We start from the raw sequence: 21,403 nt of genomic DNA on the forward strand, positions 1-21,403 counted from the left end.
ATCTGTGCACCACCTCAAATCATTTTAACATACCACCACATTTTGGGGAGATACTATTGTACTGATCTATTTGTCTATAACATCTTCTACATTAATGAATAGAGTATTTGAATTAATAAATCCCTAAAGCCCACTCGGCAACTTAACTGACACTAACCACATGCCCTCAGGAGCCCTGGGATCTTCCTAGAGCTTCTCAGACCTCACAGCCACTGCCTTATTCAGACCCTCCGTTTTTGTTTCACTTTCCCCGAAACTCATACACAAAAATTGCTAATGTGTGTATCTTTACATTAGTGTAAATCCCACTCTCTATTTATGCTCTAGTAATGAAATTTTTCACCCTTAAAGTATTAGCAGAATCCACATGAGTTCAAAGGTTCCTCTAATAACCAAAAGATATTCAAATAGTCAAAGAATATTCAAATTTATGTATGCCAATCGTAAGTCAGTCTAAAGACAGACAAACTAAGATACTCAGTAAACTCTAAAATAAGGTTGCCATTTCTGATACACATTCACCAAATTTGTTTTTATTGTGTATTTTTAAATCTAGTTCAAGTATATAAAATTTGTAAGTGTGTATACTGAACTAATCCTTGAACTATCACAAGAAAAAAATATAATACATTTTCTGAGCTCTTCCTAAGAAGCACTTTCTTATTCAGTCACATATCAGTCAACCACTCCCATCCACCCTAGATGTTAACTCAACCGCCTGACTTTTCTGTCTCTCTATATATACTGCTGAAGTTTGACTCAGCACTTGGCATGAGAAAAAGGACAATTTTATTATGGCTGCAGTTTTTACCAAATGTGAGTACCACAATAATCTTGGAAATTTATTTTTATCAGTTTAAAACCCTAAATCCAGTGGGTTGAACATGAGTTAATTTCTGCTCACTCCCAAAACCACACTAAAAGGACAGAAAGAAAATTAAAGAAAAAAAGGTACTAACTCACAAAAAGAAAAAAAAAAGGGAGGGGACAGGCCAGCAGATGAGATATATCAACAGAATTTTAGAAGATGGAGAACAGATGTATAAAGTAACTGACTTAGCAGAGCAGAGGAAGCCTAAACTTGCATTGCTATCTTGGTGGGGACCTACCAAAAACAATGTGATAGTTGGAGAAGGCTTGAGAGCCTTAGGAATTGGAAGTCCCAGAAACCTCTGAGGGTTGAGATGGGAGAGCAAGTTGAAGACAGGGACCTGTTGGAAATAAGGACACGTAACGTTTAAACCACACCCACACCCTCAACAAAACTTGGCAGCCAGAAGACAGGAAGTTCACTCTACAGCACTTGAAAAAGAAAGGCTCTGTGCTCAGAGGGCAAAGGTGAGGTTCTATACAGAAAACAGGGAGGTCCAGTCACTCAGTCAACAAATATTTACCAAGTGCCTACTCTGCACCAGGCACTGTTCTAGGTACTGGAAATACTGAACAAAATACACAAAAAGATTTGCCTTCACGCAGCTTACATTCCAGCGAGGGGAGAGTCAATAAACAAAAAGTAAAATATAAGGATATCAGATTTCAGCAATACACAGTGCAGAAGTAAGAAGAGACAAGGAAGGGATTTAGGGCACCCTGGGGTAGGGGTGGGAGCAGGGTTGTACTTTCAAATAAATGATCACGGAAGCAAAGATCTGAAGGAGTTAAGGGAGTAAGCTATGTAGGTATCTGAGGGAAGAGCATTCCAGACAGAGAGAAAACAAGCGCAGGGGTACATCAAGATGGGCAGGACAGGAGAAACTATATACATGAAACAAGAAAAGGACATTATCAAAAAGAAAATTCATTAGCCTAGGAGTAGCTTCAAAAATAGGAAAGCAAAAAAGTTCAGTAGAGAGATTAGAAGAAAACTAATTGAAGAAATTTCCCGAAAAGAGGGAACAAAAGGACAAAGGGATGACATCAGAGAGAAAAAAGTAACAAACCTTAAGTCATGGCAGGAAATTCAACATCCAAATTAATAGAAGTTCCAGAAAGAACAGAGAACATAGAGGGAGTCATTATCATAGTGGAATATTTCTGAAAGACAAGAGTTTCCAAGCTAAAAGGGCCCACTGAGTGCTCAGCACAATGAATGAAAGACTCCCATACCATGGCACACCATCATGAAATTCAAAACAACAAGTTCAAAGATAAAATCCTGAAAACCTCTAAAGAAAACAAACTAGCTACATACACAGAATCAGAAATGGGAATCGAGTCAGTCTTCTCAACAGAACAGTGGGATGTGAAAATACAATGGAGCAACACCTTCAAAATTCGGTGGGACAGTAACCATTAACTTAGAATTCTATACCCAGCCAAACTATAAATGCAATCAAACTGAGAGTACAAAGAGGCATTTTAAGAGTGGGAAAAGGTGCTTTCAGACATGCAAGGTCTCAAGAAATTCGCCTTCCATTTGCACTTTCTTGGGAAACTACTGGAGGATGCACTCATGTAAAGTAAGAGATAAGAAAGAGACACGAAGCCCAGGCACCCGGGAGCCCAGGAAGAGAGGAAAAGGGCAATTTCCAGAATACAGCTGCACAGCAGTTCTAGGAATAACCAGTCCAGGAAGGATGTCATTAATAAAAAAAAGAAAATGGTTTCCCATATAGTTTTCAACAAAGTTTAGAGCTAAATTAAGGGTAGGTACTAAGAAAACTATATAAATGAGGAAAAAAATAGGCAATTAACTTCAGGATAAAACAAAAAGTTATAAAAGAAAGTATATGCAATCAAAGCACTATACACAGCTCAGCTGTTGCCTATATGTGCTGTGGAAGGAGAGAAGAGTGTGCATCTGTGCACAGGAAGAGGGAGTCTGTAAAGGAGGCTAACCCCAACCAAGGTAGAAAGTCAACATCTATTATTGTCTAGAATAGAAAAAGCAAAAAAAGCAAGAATATTGTGGTTTTAAACAAAACACATGGATAATAAAACCAAAAGAACTGAAAGCAGTTGCCTCTGAGGAGCAGAAATCTGTCATGAAGGGACACGAAAGGCAGGGGTCTGCTGCTTTTCCTTATAATCCCTACACTATTACCTGACTTTCTAAATCATATACTAGCACCGTGGGGAATACTATCTGCACTATAAATGAAGTAGCAAAAAGTGTAAAACTGCTTGAAAGATAAAAACTGAAAAGAAAGAAGGCACACATTTTATTTTGACGTGTTTTATACCCTGGACATTGAAGAAATTTCCCGAAAAGAGGGAACAAAAGGACAAAGGGATGACATCAGAGAGAAAAAAGTAACAAACCTTAAGTCATGGCAGGAAATTCAACATCCAAATTAATAGAAGTTCCAGAAAGAACAGAAAAAAAGAAAAAAAAGAAAAAAAGACATTTTTCTTACATTGAAACATCAGCCTGGAAACACTACACTAATGTGAAAAACAAGATGAAGGGCACTCGCCACTCCAGCTTGATTCAAGAATCACACAACTAACAGTAGTACTCTGCTTCACAATCACACCTTTACAAAAGAAACTAGGAGGCAGAAACCAGTTAGGAAAGCAAGCTTATCTTTTGTTAAGTTAGATACTGTAGATGCCAACAAATTCCTAAAATCTTCAAATTCTACAGAGTAACAGCATCAAACAATTAAAAGCAATAATTCACCCTCCCCTGCAGAAGAAACAGAAGTTTTAGCAGCACACAAGCTGGGTGCCCTTGAGCAAATTATTCTGATTTTAAGTCTCAGTTTTTCATCTGTAAAATGAGCGTACCGGCTACTTCAAGGTGTTGCTGTAAGAAGGATTGTGGATATTAACATATAATATATAAAGCACCAACTACAGTAGCTGACTTATCATCTGTGCTCCAAAAGTTATTTTTCTTCCTTTTTCACCTGTTTATTAACAATGCTTCGGGCCTTATCAGATTATATACAATGGAACCTAGGACAAAGCTGAGCCACTAGCGTAAAATCCACCTGTCCAGCACAGGTTAAAAAGAAGACAAAGCAGCTAATGGGACAGCACCTGAAGCCAGGATGAAGCCTGGCTTCATGGATGGAAAGCAAGCAAGAAGTGTCATATAGAAGCCTAAACCATGGAGGAACATTACAAAAGAAAAAAAAAAGAAAGAAAAGAAAAACAGAAAGAAAATAAATTGAATTAGACCAATTTTCTAGCTCCAACTACTAATACAGAGGACAGAAGAACAGGTTAACTACACTAGAGGATTGAAATCAGCAAAATTCAGACTGTGAGAAACCAAACAGAACAACTAATCAAGTTTCTTCAACATATAAACTACTGCAAGGAAAAATAAGAGATGAAGGGGAAATTAGAGCATATCAGTCTTTAAAGAAACACCAACCAAACAACCTAAACGGCAAAAGAATTTGAAAAAGAACAGTTACATGGGGCTTCCCTGGTGGTGCAGTGGTTGAGAGTCCGCCTGCCGATGCAGGGGACACGGGTTCGTGCCCCGGTCTGGGAAGATCCCACATGCCGCGGAGCGGCTAGGCCTGTGAGCCATGGCCGCTGAGCCTGCGCGTCCGGAGCCTGTGCTCCGCAACGGGAGAGGCCACAGCAGTGAGAGGCCCGCGTACCGCAAAAAAAAAAAAAAAAAAAAGAAAAAGAATAGTTACATATATATGTATAACTGAATCACTTTGCTGTACACCTGAAACTAACACAACATTGTTAACCAACTATACTCCAATATTAAATAAAAAGTCAAACAAAAGATACACCAACCAATTATAACATGCAAATCTTAACTGGATCTGGATTCAAACAAACTTTTTCAAAAATTGATACTTGAGGTAATTGGAGATTTGAATATCAACAGCTGAATATTTGATGATATTAAGGAATTTTTAGTGTGATGGTGGTATTCCAATCATGTTTACAAAAGAGTTACCTTCTAGAGATGCATACTAAAATATTAAATGATGAAATGAAAAAGAAGTCCTCTAAAAAATCCAAATAACATACAAATAAGGTACAGCTATGGGCTGCAGTAGTGTAACACTAGGCTTCAGAGAACCAGGCAATCTGCTTTGAGAAGGAGTCACAAAGTCTGGGAGGAAACTAGAAAGAGCATTCTTTCCAAGTGTGACCGAGGGCCTACTGCATGCTGGGCTCCAGAAACCATGACTGACAGTGACCCAGAGGTCAGCCTTCACAAAGGGAGAGGTGCGAAATGACTGCTGGCCCTAGAGGTAGAAAAGCCCCACTGCCAGGAACACCTTATTGAAGGTCATATAGATTGAGTCCTTTTTGCATCTTCCAAATTGGTATTTAGTAAAAGAGATGCAAACTGGATAGTCTAGAGGAGCCATATATCTAATACGAATGAATGACAATGTCCAGCACTAAGCCAGAAGGCAATGGGTGGGACTTCGGCAAAGTAGGAAGATGACCTGTGTGAGATGGGGCAGGAACTCCTCAGCGCTGCAACAAAGGAGCGTGGGCCCAGTGTGGCCAAGGTCCTCCAATTTTCCCGGAGAAACCTAAAAGAAAGATATTTCTGTGAAACCTCCTGATTTCTTAATGTTGTCAACTAATTTAAAATTAAAACACTCTGTTAGGGGAAAAATATGTCCGCAGATCTATTTCAGGTACGAAAAGATGTGCTGGATGTGAAAAGGTCACATTTTACTGTCACATGCAGAGACTTAAACACTATCAATAAAAATTCCACTAACAGCCTTCTTGCAGCAAGTTCACTGAAGCTGTAGAGAGAGCAAGTTATAATATAGCATATGCATACAAGTTTTACACTCGGAATCAGCTACCTCAGGCAACATAACAAAAAAGACTACCACCTCTATGTGATGCTGAAATTAGATCCAGACCATTTTGCCATCTATATGCTTTTTTGAGTACTGCCAAAAGCAGTGGATAGTTAAAAAAATTCTAGAGATACCATACTGAAATTGTTAAAAAGTGGTTTTAACTTGTGATCACCATAGGAAATTACAGTTTCATATCAAAGACTCTACTTCCACACAGATAATTATTCCTGACCACTGAAAAAAAAAAACTGCTTACCACATTTTCACAAGCAACCCACTAAGTCTTTTCTTAACCTAACAATTTTCACAGAAGCCAGGCACTGCGTGAAGCATTTTATAAGCACTAGCTCATTTAATCCTCATCTAACTTTCTGAGGTAGGTTATGATTGTTCACCCCCATAGTGAAGATAAGGAAACTGAGGCCTTGAGAAATAATTTACCCAAGGTTCCACTGGCATAAGTAGCATTCTAACCAGCACCACAATGTGGACCTGTTACTGATTCCCTTCTAATTAATATTTCCATCCAAGAAATTTGTGAGGAAATAAAGACACATTAAGTTCAAGGTAAGAAAATACGAAGCCAATATTATATCAGAATTCAGTTTAGGGCTTCCCTGGTGGCGCAGTGGTTGAGAGTCCGCCTGCCGATGCAGGGGACACAGGTTCGTGCCCCGGTCCGGGAGGATCCCACATGCCGCGGAGCGGCTGGGCCCGTGAGCCATGGCCGCTGAGCCTGCGCGTCCGGAGCCTGTGCTCCGCAACGGGAGAGGCCACATTAGTGAGAGGCCCGCGTACCGCAAAAAAAAAAAAAAAAAAAAAAGAATTCAGTTTAACCTTGACAACTGGCTAAAATCGGACAACCAAAAGAATTGAAAGGAAATAAGCACAACAGTGGAGGCATTAAAGTGCAATGGGGTAACATGAAAAAAATAAAAAACAGAAAGTCTTGTAAGACTTCGATCCTCTAATCTCAAAAACTAAGAATAGAACTACATCAGCAGTTTTCAACGTTTTCTGTTTTTCAAAATTGCTCCCCCAAATCTCTCTCTCTCTCTCACAAACACACACACACACACACACACACATACACAGCCCACTTTACTTAACAGTCTCAGTCAGTTCATGAGCCCCTGAGGCCACCCTGGGCAACACCTTTCCCACTAACCCCACACTTCCCACCTCAAGGTCAAAAATCTAAACTAAATGATTTTCACCCTCCCTTCTGGTACCCTAGGTGGATGAATCAAGGGTGAAAAACGAGTAGACTATTTAGAAAAAAAAAAAAGACCTAAGAATTATGGCAAAGTTTAAACTACATATTCATTTAGTATCTTCAGGATACTGGGATGTGTACATATATTGATAGAATATAGGAAACTCAAAAATATGATTAAATTCAGCACTGCTGTTATCATGGTGGTAGGTCCAGCTGCAAATCTCATCAGGAGGTCTGGAAACCTGAATTCAGGGCTTGGAAAAAATGATTAGAGACTCGGTAACTAGACTTATGTGAAAAGTTCTTAAAATCACGATTTTCTTGGAAAAAGGCAATTAGAGGGTAACATAAGTTTTTTAAGTATTTGAAAATTCTTTCATGGAGGTAGATAAATAGGCCATAAAAAGAGAAAAGCAAGAGGAAACTGGCTTCCTGGTAAAAGCATGAATGATTTAAAGACAATGAACTTCCTACCTGACCCAGACAACAAGGTCCTACAGATGAACATGTGACAAAATCACTTTAGAACTCTTTCCATGCCCTCTGGTTCTTAACCTGGAAAGAACTGAAACCATCCCCATGACGTTCAATTTAGTCACATATGTGAAGTGTCAGCTTGGCTACCTAAAGCAAACCTTACTTATGATAGTTCTCAGAGCAAATGAAAAGATAATTCTTATTCCTCAAATAAATTCCATATTACCATAAAGATTATTTGTGAGGCAATCTATAATGAATTTAGACCTTTACGGTTCTAATACACTAAAGTAAAAAAAAAAAAATGCAAAGAAGTATGTGTGATATGAAAATATATTTCTACTTTAAAAGTAACTAAGAATAGGAAATTAGTCCAAATTCAATCTTTGAAAAAAAGCAGAAGCAGTATGAATGCACCCATAAGCCACCTGAGGTCTACCCTATACTAAAGGGAAAGCGACATCGCTTTAAAAAATGAGAAAACCACTAAAATTCTCATTAAAATCAATGTTATCCCCAAAACGAGATATTTAGGGAAATATAGATTATCTACCCTTCTAGACATGAAAAACATGCATCTAATAAACCCACATATATCAAGACAACCACAAAACAAGGGGAAACAATAGCCAAGAGTAAGAAAAGCAAATCACCTATATGAAATATAACCTACATGACATTTCTACATGAAACAGTACCAGGTTCTACAAAGTTAACTCCAATTTTCAACGAATCCTAATTAAAAGCGTCTCCACTACATCATATAAAGTTTCAACAAACTGATTCATCAAATTTATTAAGTACACATAATGTTATAGGTACTTCACATAACTCTACATATGTATTCCCTCTCTCATACAAAAGTCACGTACTTTATAGAAAAAACTAAAAAAAAACATTAGTTATCACTATCTCAGTTATTTCTATCTGATATTAAAAATGATTTCTGGGACTTCCCTGGTGGTGCAGTGGTTAAGAATCTACCTGCCAATGCAGGGGACACGGGTTTGAGCTCTGGTCCAGGAAGATCCCACATGCCATGGAGCATCTAAGCCCATGCGCCACAACTACTGAGCCCACGCGCCTAGAGCCCGTGTTCCACAACGAGAGAAGCCACCGCAATGAGAAGCCCGCGCACCGCAATGAAGAGTAGCCCCTGCTCGCCGCAACTAGAGGAAGCTCGTGCGCAGCAACAAAGACCCAACGCAGCCAAAAATAAAATAAATAAATTTATTTTTTTTAAATGATTTCTTTCTTTCTTTTTGGCTTACCTGTAACATCTAAATAACTGTAGTATTTACACTTGGAGGCCATTCCCCTCCAGTTAATGATAGCAAGCATTAACTCCATTTTAGATTTTAGTTTGGGGCACTGCTCAGCCAGAGTAATGATAGAAATCTTATGACTATTAGGTTGCTGGTTTGTGCCAAAAAATGGCATTCCCAAAGAATGCTCTGTCTGGAATCTGTGGGGGAATCATATACAAATCTTCTATTAACTCAGACCTTCCAAAGAGGCTGGAGATGTTTGTGTGTTGGGGGGAGGGCCAAAGGGCTGAGAGTGGATTTGCTGACTCCTAAAGGTCCAGCCCTGAGATTCCAAGATTCTATAAAAGGGCAGTAAATTAGTGTTTGGCTAGTATTCGCTGACTACTGAAGCCAGCACAAACATTTACTTGAGGCTTTTAAACGTGTAAGGGTACCCAGTGGTTAGGTACAGTAATTCTGAATCCGAAAAAAACAAACAAGGCCACTGGAAATATTTCTAAATAAACGTGGGGTAGGGAGGTATTTCCCCCATATTTCCTTTGTTTTCCCCAAGTAAACAATACAGACTTTTAGAAATGCAAAATTTGATTCTCATCAGTATTGATCCCTATAAACTATTTTATTGCCTTATAAAAATACTAGCAATTCATACTTTTCCAAAATGTCTACACACAGCTTTTAAACAGGCTACTTCAGTTCAAAAAACAAAGAAAAAGGCCCATACTTCCCTGTGGAAACAGAAACAAAAGCAAATCTTCAAAAATATTTAGCTTTCTGCTATATAAAATATAAACCCCACATTCCTAAATAAAGTGGCAAAGATGGAACCTTTGTAGTTCTCTAGTCAGTTATATGAGAGTGGTGATTCAGGGCAAAACCCAACCTTAAACATAACTATACAATATTACTAAATTACAGAGTAATTTTACCAATAAATATTCTGGTTGAAGACTGCTTTGTCATCTTTGCAAGTATTTTTAGTTGAAAGCAAGTGGTTGGGAAGTCCACGTGCACACGGTTCAGATTTTTAAAAATCTATTTTTAAGATCTGGTGACTGGATAGGTTTTCTAAACTCAATCCTTTCAAACTGGTAATTTGGAAAGGGTAAACCACAAGACGGTTAGTTAAGAAGCGAAGGACCTAACAAGCTCACCAACTCAGATCAGCACAAAACTAACTCAGAAACCTCCAAATCTAATGATGAGCCCAAACAGTCACTAAAGCCTACACATACACAAACTGTACTAAAAGCTACCTCTCCAGATACAGCAAGGGCTATCTGAATTCTCTTGTTTTATATTTCCGTAGTTATTTTGGGGTGAGCCCTCTTCAGATTCGTCCCCTAAATCTGCAAATCTGCTTCTTTCTACTTGGAATTTTCAGATTTTAATATACATAACCAGCTGTATATTTACCCAGTTTAATATACGGACCCAGCTGAGAATATTCTACAACAATTTAGATTTTTTACTGTAGTAATAATTTTACTGAAATTCGTTAAATGATATTTTTTATCACTTTTAACCGTTTTAAGCAATCCCCATTCAATTTAGGTATCAAGAATCTGAAGTTGGGGGCTCAACTCATCCACATATTTTCTCTGGAAGGTCTAACTACTTTGACTAGAGATAAAAGATTAAAGCACTGTTATGACTAGGTCTTTCTTAAAGAGGGATGTTTCAAAAGGAAAGAAACTGTCCCCTCCCGTTAATCTAAATGAGCAGCCTCTTGTTCTCAGCAGTCCTTCTGCACACAAGACCACTACTGACTTCAGTGGGAATTCTGCCCAAGAAGTGAGGAAGACAGGATAAGATTAAATTAGCCCTAAATCCACGCCATTGTTCCAAGCCATTACCACTTGTACAGTTCTCCAATAACCTCTATAAAGTAGATATCTGAGGTTTGATGGTGATTCTCAAATTGAATTTTAGGACTGATCCCTGGAACTCTGACAGGTGACACAGCCTAACTCTTTAAAAGTTGTGTCAGCCTGATGGATGCATTGAGTTGGCCCTTATCACAATTCAAGATTGCATTGCAATGCAGCCCCATCAGTGGCTGCAACAGCAATCCAGTGATTTCTCACAGCAAAGAGCCCTCCAAACAGAAACCGAATAGGATTAAGTGCTATTCGTTTCCCAGTAAAACCTGTTCAAAGACTGGGAAGTCTAAATCCCAGCTCCTGTGGCCAAGAAATTGACTCAGTTTCCCTCTAGTCCTAAATCCAGTGGGAAATGTGATAGGACACGGGCCAAAATTCTAATTCTCAATACAGTACTATAAATAGAGGATACACAAATAATAGATTCCGGTGAGAAGAAAAAAACAATGGGAAAAATTAAAAGGTCACTGAATAAAACGGAAGAATAAAGGAAAAACTGTTAAGATTCATTTTTTAAAAAAAGGTTAAATAAGAGTAACAAGAACAAGACATCTAGCATACACGTGCCATTTCAGATGCAAGAAGTTCAAAAAACTGAGGAAAAGATGTGATTCAGAAAAGAGAAAATATATCCACAGGTCCTCTAGGTTCTACCTTCCCTCGCACCCCACCAGGGCTCTTAAAAAAGGCAGCGGTGGTGGTAATAAGGAATGCAATTTAAGGCGTCCTAGGTCAATAGGGAGGGCTCCACAGAGACACCCCCCCAAAAAAAATAATAGACTCTAGGCGAGAGCTCTTCTCACTTCACCAAAAAACCCTGACCTCAAGGGAGATGAGCGATCTCGGGAAGCATGATGACCGACGGCTTCCAGCAGACATCCCGGCTGCCGCAGGCAGCGTCTGGAGCTGGGGATTTAGACTCCGATTCCAACCCTGCTTTTTCTGTTCTGTTCTCCTGGTCCTTCCCCTGCAGCTCAACTAACAACCCTCCCAACTCTCTGCCCTCAAATCTAGAGGAGAAAAATAAGCCATGGGTGGTGAGATGGCCTGAGTGCCGGGACTGCACGGATCAGAGAGCAAAAAGTGCGCTTCTCTCCGAATCGGCCAGGTCGCACCCGTCCTGCGGGACAGAGCGAGCGGCGGCGGGGGACGCGCACCGTGCTTGGGGCTGACGCGACCCTCGCCCGGCTCCACGTAGCGCCCACGCGCGCGGCCGGCCGAGGGACGCGCGGCGTCCTCGCCTGGGTTTCCTCTCCCAAAATCATCCGCCAGAAAGGCGACGCCGCCGCCGCGTACCTCAAGCCCCCGCGCTCATCTCCAAGAGTCGAAGGAAGACGGCCGCTCCGAACTGGGACAGGCTCGCGCGCCGCGGCCCGCGCCCAGGATGGAGCCGGATCCCTCCTGCAGCCGCTCCGCGGGGCCCGGGACGCGTGACCCTGAGCCCACCGCACCCCCGCGGGGCCGGTGCAGTCCTCACCAGGCCCCCACCTCTCCCGGCGCCGACGAGACGCGGCCCTGGCTCCCGAGAAGGGAGAAGTGGGGGACCGCAGTGGAGCGGGGAAGCAGGGATCGGCCTGGAGCAACAACAGGACCCGGTCCCCGGGGCGGGAACGAGTAGGAGAGAAGACAGGGAGTCGCAGAAAACCCCAAAGCCGGCAGCCCTCCCCCTCCTAGTGGAACCGTCCCGCCACCGCTTCCTGCCCAGGATCAGCTTCCCAGCTGCAGTCTCAGGAAAAATCCGAGACGCCCCTGCAGCTCCGCAGGGACCAGACGCTCTGCCCGGGATACCCCGCCCCGGGCCCGCCATTCCGCAGCTCCGCACACCTCCTTACCCGGACGCCGCACTCAGGAGCTCGCTCGCCGCAGGGACCCGTCCAGCTTCAGCGCCAGCCGCCGGCCGCAACACCCGCCCCCTCCCTCCCGTAGGTTTCAAATTGAAATTCCCTGGCTGAGGCCGTCAGAGGACTCCGCGCGCCAGCCCCGCCCCCTCGCGGCGGAAGCCCCTCCCGCGCCCCCGCCAGACGCGCACCGGGTGCGGAAACCCCCGCGGGCTGCGACACGCCCCCTGTGCCCAGGCCACGCCCCCGCGCCAGCCTGGGCGACCCTTCCCTAGGGATTCGCCGCGCGCCCGGGCTGGGTACCCCGCGCTGGAAGGACTCGTTTCGCCCTCGGAGCTGCCCTGGATAATGAGTGCTGATGCCTGTGTGCAAGCCTTTGTTACCCGCGAATCCCGATCTTAAATGCCCTTTTATCAACTTTCAAAAGTTATTTCTTCAAAGTGAATCCATTGACTAAACCTTTACCCCAGGCTAGGCCCTGTTGATACAGAAATAAGGAAAACTAGATTCTCCTCAGTCTAGAGTGGAAGAAGTGCTTTCACAGAGAGGACAGTGGCAGGGAACCGTTTATTCTTCCTGTGGGAGGGACAGGAGGGATTGGGGAAGCCCACTGGAGGAGGGGCTTTTATGCTGAACCCAAAGTGTGGGTAGGATCTCCAGGCGGGGGCCTGGGAGGATTGCAGCGCAGGATGTGGCTGAAGGCTGGAAACCTAGGTTCAGGCCGATTGTGGAAAGACACATACACACACAAAAGATACCTCCCCGTTCTTTTGTATAATTAGATCGCCTTCTTTCAGATTCTACTTATTTCTTCTTTTCTGAACCTTGGCATGTCAAACAGGCTGTCCAAGTCATTGCCTGTAGCATCTGGCACACATGTACCTCCTGTCCTTTGCCCCCTCGCACCTCGACGGAGGTCTTTAGAGACTGCACCTCGGCCAAAGTCTTCTTTTCTTTCCTAAACAGAGTCTTTTCTAAAATTAACAATGTCAAATCAAACCTCAGTTACAATGCCTTCCGTACGTATGATATTTTCAGTTAACAAAGCACATTAACGTATTTTATCATTTGATCCTCACAGGAACTTTATGAAAAAGGCAGAGCAAGTATTATCTTCATTACATCAAAGAGAAAAGTAAGAGTCAGGAAGATGAGTTACTTGCTAAGGTCCTGCCAGGGAATAATAAAAATAATAAAAGCTAACATTTACTATGTCCTTTATGTGCCAGGCATTGTTCCCAGTCCCACACATGAGTTAACTTACTTAATGCCCCCAATGCTAAGCAGCCAAGTAAAACTTAATAAGGTGTGTTAACTACTATAGAGGTATGTTAACTACTATAGAGGGGAAGTCTGACTGGAAAGCAGTTCTGGTAAAGAAGACCTGGGAATATTACAAGACAATACTATTACAAAGTTAAAGGCAGATTTACAATGAAATTAGTCCTTGAAACTACACAGGCCTTGAAACTATATGCATAATTTTATTACTTTTTTAAAAGAATCCCTAAAGTTATGTAAGGTTTAGGGCCTACAGAACCTTGATCTACCTGTGATGAAACCCCTTTAAAATGTTAATGCGATATAATAACATAAATGTAGGCATAATTTATAAAACATAATGTCCTTATCATAGGAAATTATATCCCTACTATATCCTCTGTTGAAGTCTGCAAATCACTTCTGTACACCACCTTTTAGGAGGAATATCGACAAGCTAAATTATACTCGTAGATGGGTGACCTTGATAATGTGGGAGCCAGCAAGACTTAGCCTAAAGAGATAGATGATTAAAAGTGATGGAAAGGTTGTTATCAAATATCTAAAGGCTATCATATGGAAGAATTATACTCTGTGTTGGACACAGCCTTACTTGGCCCCAACATTTCAATGGAATGGAGCAGATTCAGTGAAGACCTAGCAGGAACTGAAGGTAGGAAAATCAAATACTAGGACCTATAAGGAAGTGAAGAAAACAGATGGAACATGGTACCATACAGATGTCAGTAAACAACAGGTGGTAGTCCAGGCAAGCAAGTCTTAACAGGGCAAGAAGAGGGGACTGGACAGACAGCAGGACAAAGTCCTGAACAGGTGACATCCAGAGACGTAGGCGGGCTGGAACACGGGCTGCCTGGACAAGGCCAGAACATTAATCCCTAGGGATAAAAACTGATAAGAGCAAGTCTGGGTCTTCCCATTAGACACACTGGACTAACAGGCAAGACTGACACTGAGAACAAGACAGGAATAGATACCAGACCTGAGATTCACCACATCCAAGGTTAGCATCACAGCCTTAATCCTGGGCACCATCTGCGAGCAAAGCCAGCCTGGCAATTTGGATTGTAAATTCACCCAGGACTTCCTAGTGGTGTTACTTACCAACTCACTCACACAGGCATGCTCCTAAGGAATCTTTATCTCACTATACCAGTGATGCATTCTTTTATCTTTGTGACTTCTGGGTGCCAAGGCCAACCAGGTGGAAGTATCTGGGTGGCTCTAGATTGAGAACCTGCTCACAGGTTCTTGCCTGAGAACAGGCAAGAAGACCTGGCAATGCCCTCGCATGCTGTCTGATGGAGGCAATCTCAATCTTCCCTGTGAATGCATGCATCCCAGTTCCACTGCCAGAAGCAACAAAGACACCATGCAAATACCAAGAGGAGTCACTCCATCACCTGGCCACTCACTGGAGCAGTTTCAGTTACCTGTGGCTGCATAACTCCAAAATTTAACGACAACAATTTTATTGCTTCCGATTCTGTGGGGCAGGCATTCAAGCAGGGCTCAGCAGGATGGCTCGTCTCTGCTCCATGTGGTGTCAGCTTGGGAGGCTCAACCGTGAATTAAGGATCCAAGATGGGCTCACTCCCATGTGCTGCCTGTCACCTGGGGAGCCTGATTTCTCCTCTACATGGACTCTCATCTTCCAGGGCCTCTCTCTTTCCATGCAGCGTCTTAGCTGGATAACCCAGACTCCTTTACATGGCCTCTGGCCTCTGAGAAGGTATAAACAAAAGCTGCAAGGCCTTTCAGGCCTAGGCCCACAAGTCCTACAGCATCACATATGCCCCATTCTGTTGGTCAAAGCAAGTCAGAGAACCAGCCCCAGTTCAAGGAGAGGGATCATAGACTTCACCTCTTGATAGGAGGAGTGGAATGTGTGTGCAGTGATAGAAAGAATTGTTGGCAGCCATCCTGGTAAACAATTTACCACGGAAGCTGGGTTTTTCTAGTCTAGTATTTGAGTCTGCCCTCAAGCAACCCTTCTCCTTTCCATCTACAGTAAAATCTTCCACTGGTTTTTCCTCGAAAGTATCACAAGGCCCCTTTTCCATCTGAGTCACACTGAGAGATGATAATCTCCTTTTGAAAGGCCACTCCCAACTATTGCTAGTGATGCACGTGAGCATCTCAAGCCTGAAGTAGTCCTTCAATCATAGTTGGAGCTGTGCCCCACACACCCTTGCTTCCTTTGGCTCAGTGACACAGAAAGAGGCCTGGATATGCTGAAACTGGAACAGAATCTCCTTTTTCTCTTTAATCGGAGTATAGTTGACTTACAATGTTGTGCTAATGTCTGCTGTACAGCAAGATGACTCAGTTATACACATATATACATTCTTTTTTTAATATTCTTTTCCATTATGGTTTATGCCAGGAGATTGGATATAGTTCCCTGTGCTCTACAGTAGGACCTTGTTGTTTATCCATTCTAAATGTAATAGTTTGCATCTACTCACCCCAAACTCCCAGTCCATCCCTCTCCCTCTCCCCCTCCCCCTTGGCAACCACACGTCTGTTCTCTCCGTCTGTGAGTCTTCCAGTTGCTTGCTATGGGATCTCACGGTCAATTGGTCCCTAGAACTGAAAGCAGATATAGAACAGGCCCAGTAAAAATCCCCCCCAAAAGTTACATTTGGAAAGGGTGAAACAAAGATGTATTATTTCAGTTTAACAATCTGAGTGTCATCATGTACCAGGACTCATGCCATGCTCTGAACATTCAGAAATGAATAATACATCATCCCTGCTATGGTGGAGTTCACAGTCTGGTAGACAACAAATCTGGTAAAGGGGGTCAGGAATTCTGGTTCTTATCTCTGCCCTCAAATTGTCCTCACCACCTGACACAGACTACACTTAGTCTCTGCCTCTTTAGTTAGAGGTTATATGAACTTGGAGAATAAAACAATGTTTTGTTGTTGTTGTTTTTATAATTTTATTTATTTATTTGTTTGTTTGTTTTCGGCTGCCTCGGGTCTTCGTTGCTGCGCGCGGGCTCTCTCTAGTTGCGGCAAGCGGGGGCTACTCTTCGTTGCCATGTGAGGGCTCCTCATTGCGGTGGCTTCTCTTGTTGCGGAGCACGGGCTCTAGGCACGCGGGCGTCAGTAGTTGCAGCTCGTGGGCTCAGTAGTTGTGATGCATGGGCTTAGTTGCTCCCCGGCATGTGGGATCTTCCCAGACCAGGGCTCGAACCCGTGTCCCCTGCATTGGCAGGCAGATTCTTAACCACTGCGCCACCAGCAAAGCCCAAAACAGTGTTTTTTGCTGTCAATATACAAACATCATTGAGTCTCATTTTATACCAGTTACATTCGGACAGTAACACAGAACAAGTTTATGAAAGTTTATATTTTACTTTGATTCTCAGTGATAAATAAAGAAAGGTTATAGAGCCTTCGTGTGTGCCTGATCTTCAGGACAGAAGGGCTTAGAGAGGTCCAAAGAGAAGGCTCCAGGCCCATTCACAGACATAAACCTAGAGTCTAAGGGAAAGAGGAGGCCATGGAAAGAGGCTTAGAGGCCTGGATCCTCATTTTGCCGGGAGCAGGCCGATGTCCTAGGATGGGAAATGACTGAGACAGAACACCAAGCTTTGATGAAAATGGATTGCCATGTGACCTCCCCTCACAGGACTGGGGGCAGCAGACCCGAAGTCACTAAGCTCTTTCGCAAACGGTGAGTGGAGGGAGGGCTTGGTTAGGTGAAAGGAAACACTGCACTTCCAGTGCACACTTAATTAGATGTGGGGATTAGGGAGGCAAAATGACCTTGAAGCAGCATCACTGGACTTCACTGGACAGGCAAAACTGCCCCCCCAATACTGCAGCACGCTTCTGAAGTTCATGGCAGCGAGAGCTAAGTTCTTTGGGCACGCAGTGAGGGGCACCACGTGTGGAGCATAATTTCTAAGTGGCCTCAGCAAGTACTGGTGAAACCCATCAACAGCTACAACAGCAGCAGCAGAAGAGACTGTTGAATAAAAGCACCAGAAGAAAAATTAGAAGAGCAGTCCCCTGGATTAGAAGGGTTTTGCTGGTGATAGTTACATAGCCCAGACCTGATTGGCTAGTTTATAAAATAGCCACTGGAAATAGTAAAGACAGTGGGATTGGAGCTGGAATGTTGCAGTTTCCAACCAAATTCCTCCGTTTGGAAAACTGACCATCCTGGGAGTGGTCCTTAGTTTATGCAAAACAGATGTGAGGTAGGAGATTGGTATTAGCAAAGCTTCAGTTTGGTTTTGTGTGGTTTCCCCCGAGCTACACATCTGTGTTCTACTTATTGGAAAACACTTAGAAGGATCAGGATTTTAAGGTTATGTATATGCTAGTGTGTCCTATGACCCCACTTCCAGAGGAATATCCTCCTGGAGAGTAGAGTTTCAAACCGGTAAATTCCCAGTAAAGGGAATATTGGTTCCTATCTCTGCCCTCAAAGTGTCCTCACTACTTGACACAGACTACACTTAGTCTCTACCACTTTAGAGTATACATGAACTACAAGGGTAAAACAATTTTTTGATATCAATATACAAACACCATTGAGTTCCATTTTATACCATTTAAATTCAATCTGAAACTGACTACTGTTTCAAAAATCCAACTATAATCTGAACACCTAAAATCTAAGGACAGAGAAAGATTATAGTAGGATTGAAAGAGGTAAACCAGGCAAATACTAACTAAAAGAAAGCTAATGTTGCTCTGTTAATAATAGATAAAATAGATTTTAAGGTGAAAAGCACTACTACAGATAAGATGGATCAATATTATGGAAAAATAATTTAATTCACCAGGAAGGTATAAAAATGTTAAACTTGTAACATAGCTTCTAACATAGTTTGTAACATGCATCTTATAACATAGCTTCAAAATATATAAAGCAAATATAAATGGAATTCCCAGTAAAAGTTAATGAACTACTATCATAAAGGGAGAGTATGACAGCTTTATCAATATTTGACAGACCAAGCAGACAGAACTCAGTAAGATTATATGGTTTTGAAAATACAATGAACAATCTTGACATAATGAACATACGTAGAAATTTGCAGAAATTTCAACAACTGCAGAATATGCATTCTTCTCAAGCATACAAAGACCACTTATGAAAATTACATATCAGGCCATAAAATGAATCTCAGATTTCAAATTCAAACTCAAGTCTCAAGTTTCATACAACTGATATCATGTACCATATGTCATAATTCACAGCAATTAGGTAAGAAAAGAATAGTAATTAACTTTTAAAACTCCATATATTTGGGGGAAGGTACTTCTTAATAACTCATGGGGAAAGGAGTAAACATAATAAAAATTATGAATGCTTAAAATAATTACAAAATCATGAGAACAAGCATGGAATTCAGCTAAAATGGTGCTCAGAAAGAATTCATGGCCTTAAATATATGTACTGAAAAAGAGGAAGGCTGAAAATTAATAAACATCCAACTTACAGAATTAATTTTTTAAAAAAGAAAATATTCCATATGAAAGTAATACATATAAAATTGGAAATTAATGATCTAAGAAATATTCAGAAGAAAGAATCATTGCAGTCAAAATTTGGTTCTATGAAAATATTTATAAAATAAGTCACCTCTGGCAAGACCAATCTAGAAAAAAAGTGAGATGACACAAGTGAACAATTATAACAATTGTTATACAATTGAATTATAACAATTGTTATACAATTGAACAATTATAAGGAAAGCAGATAAAGGAATTTAAAAGATAACAGAAAAATACTATTAACTTTAAGACAAATTTAAAAAGTTCAGGGGAAATGGAAAAATTCTTAGAAAAATTGTGAGTTGCTAAACCCAACTCAAAAAGAAAAAGAAAAGGAAATTTCCATGGGCACCACTGAAATTGAATCAGAAGTTTTAAAACTCCAAAAAAGAAAAAAATTTATAATAAAATAATAATAAATAAAACTCACAAAAAGGAAGCACTAGAGTGAAGTGGTTTATAGATAAGAGCTACCAAATATTCAAGGAACAAGAGATTACAAATTGTCTTTGCTCTGCTGCTACAGTACTGGGTGTAAGGGTTACAGATACCATGGCTTTTGTTGTTGTTGTTTGTTTTGTTTTGTTTGTTTGTTTGCTTTGCGCTACACGGGCCTCTCACCGCTGTGGCCTCTCCCGTTGCAGAGCACAGGCTCCGGACGCGCAGGCTCAGCGGCCATGGCTCAGGGGCCCAGCCGCTCCGCGGCATGTGAGATCTTCCCGGACCGGAGCACGAACCTGTGTCCCCTGCATCGGCAGGCGGACTCTCAACCACTGCGCCACCAGGGAAGCCCAATACCATGGGTTTTTAGTTAATAGTTTGCTAGATTACAAGGAGCCACATTTGATACTGATGGAGAAGACTGCACATTTCCCAGAGATCCTGTACATTGTGCTGGGTTCCATGACAGGACGAGACTTTGCGTTGTTTCCCTTGTAGAGGGAAGGTGTATGTTCTTTGTGTGGAAAGAAGGATAAAACAGGTATTTGCTGACAGAAGAATAGATGATGGCAGAGATAAGGCTATGTGACAAGGCATATTTTCTTTTCCTCTGGGGCACAAAACTGTCCACATCTCTGAGCCTCCTTTGCAGTTAAGTGTGGCCATGTGAGTGGGTTCTGGCCAATGGAAGGTGGGTAGAGTTGATGTAAACTGTCTTCAGGCATAGTTCCTATTAAAAAATCTCCCGCATAACCCTTCACACTGTTTATCTCTCTTCCTTTATTTGCTAGACGCAGAGGACCCAGAGGAGAAGTTCAAGGCCTTAGGAGATGATAGATCCTCTAGAATGTAAGGAGCCTAGGTCCCTGAATGTATGGAGCAGAGTCCCTCCTTATCCCCATGCAAAACCCATACTCGATTATGAGCAAGAAATAAGTGAGGAATAAACTTTTATTATGTTGCACCACTGAGATTTTGAGGTGAGTTTTTTTCTTAATAATAGCAATTAGCCTATTTTGAAATTATAGCAATGCTAGACTAATTCTTCCAGAAAACAAGAAGTAACATGCTCCAAGTCATTGTATAATACCAAAACTCAAGGAGACTAGTACAATAGGGAAGATCTTGAAGTAAATCTCAAAAACAGGCAGAACAGTTCAAGTCCTAATTGAAGATACTAGTAATGTAAAGAAAAGAATGATAAATTCTGATTAAGGGTATCACGGAAATTAGAGTGGATGGGTAGCTTTTAAGAGAAAACACATGAGCAAAGGCATTAAGGCTTTAAAGAGGAGCTTGGATTAGGATTCACTGAAAGTTTTCATAAGAGTGTTAGATTTTTAAGATTTAGATAAGTGTTAGATTTTTATCCATTTATTATTTTAAATATAACTTTCCCGGAAAGTCTTAGCTAAGCAAAAACCTCAAAGCATGATAATTCAATTCACTTAAATTTAAACTCAGTAAATTGAGCAAATATTTTCATTGTGATGTACCATGTGCTAAGTAGACAGGCAAGCCACCTTCCAAAAAAGAGTAGCACTTGGCTTATAACTGTTTAATCCATTGATCAATGACACCTAAATAAGTAGTGGCTTAATGAAATTATTACATATAAAAAACAATGCACTTTTCATATGAGAGCCTCATGTGCCCTTTGTAAGAGAATAATATTCACCCTAATGGGTTACACATGCCAAGTATTTAATATTCTAAAATGTCTG

General features: G+C 41.5%; 1 protein-coding gene across 31 annotated transcripts in view; it reads right to left on the reverse strand.

Annotated features, from left to right (window-relative positions):
- The window catches only part of EPB41L2 (erythrocyte membrane protein band 4.1 like 2), a 271,017-nt gene extending 258,446 nt beyond the window's left edge, over positions 1-12,571 (reverse strand). For 6 of the 31 annotated variants that reach the window (XM_033867718.2, XM_033867716.2, XM_033867726.2 and 3 more), the window contains exons 1-2: positions 12,430-12,515; positions 5,376-5,465 (exon numbers count right to left, since the gene is read on the reverse strand). The gene's annotated coding sequence lies outside the window, so the exon portion shown is untranslated. Of the gene's footprint in view, positions 1-5,375; positions 5,466-11,893; positions 12,175-12,429 lie in introns of those variants that run through there. The other 25 variants (XM_033867725.2, XM_033867722.2, XM_033867720.2 and 22 more) reach the window with 13 other exon arrangements.
- Between the last annotated feature and the right edge of the window lie 8,832 nt (positions 12,572-21,403).

The sequence above is a fragment of the Tursiops truncatus genome, chromosome 12, assembly GCF_011762595.2.
Source record: "Tursiops truncatus isolate mTurTru1 chromosome 12, mTurTru1.mat.Y, whole genome shotgun sequence".
NCBI lineage: Eukaryota > Metazoa > Chordata > Mammalia > Artiodactyla > Delphinidae > Tursiops > Tursiops truncatus.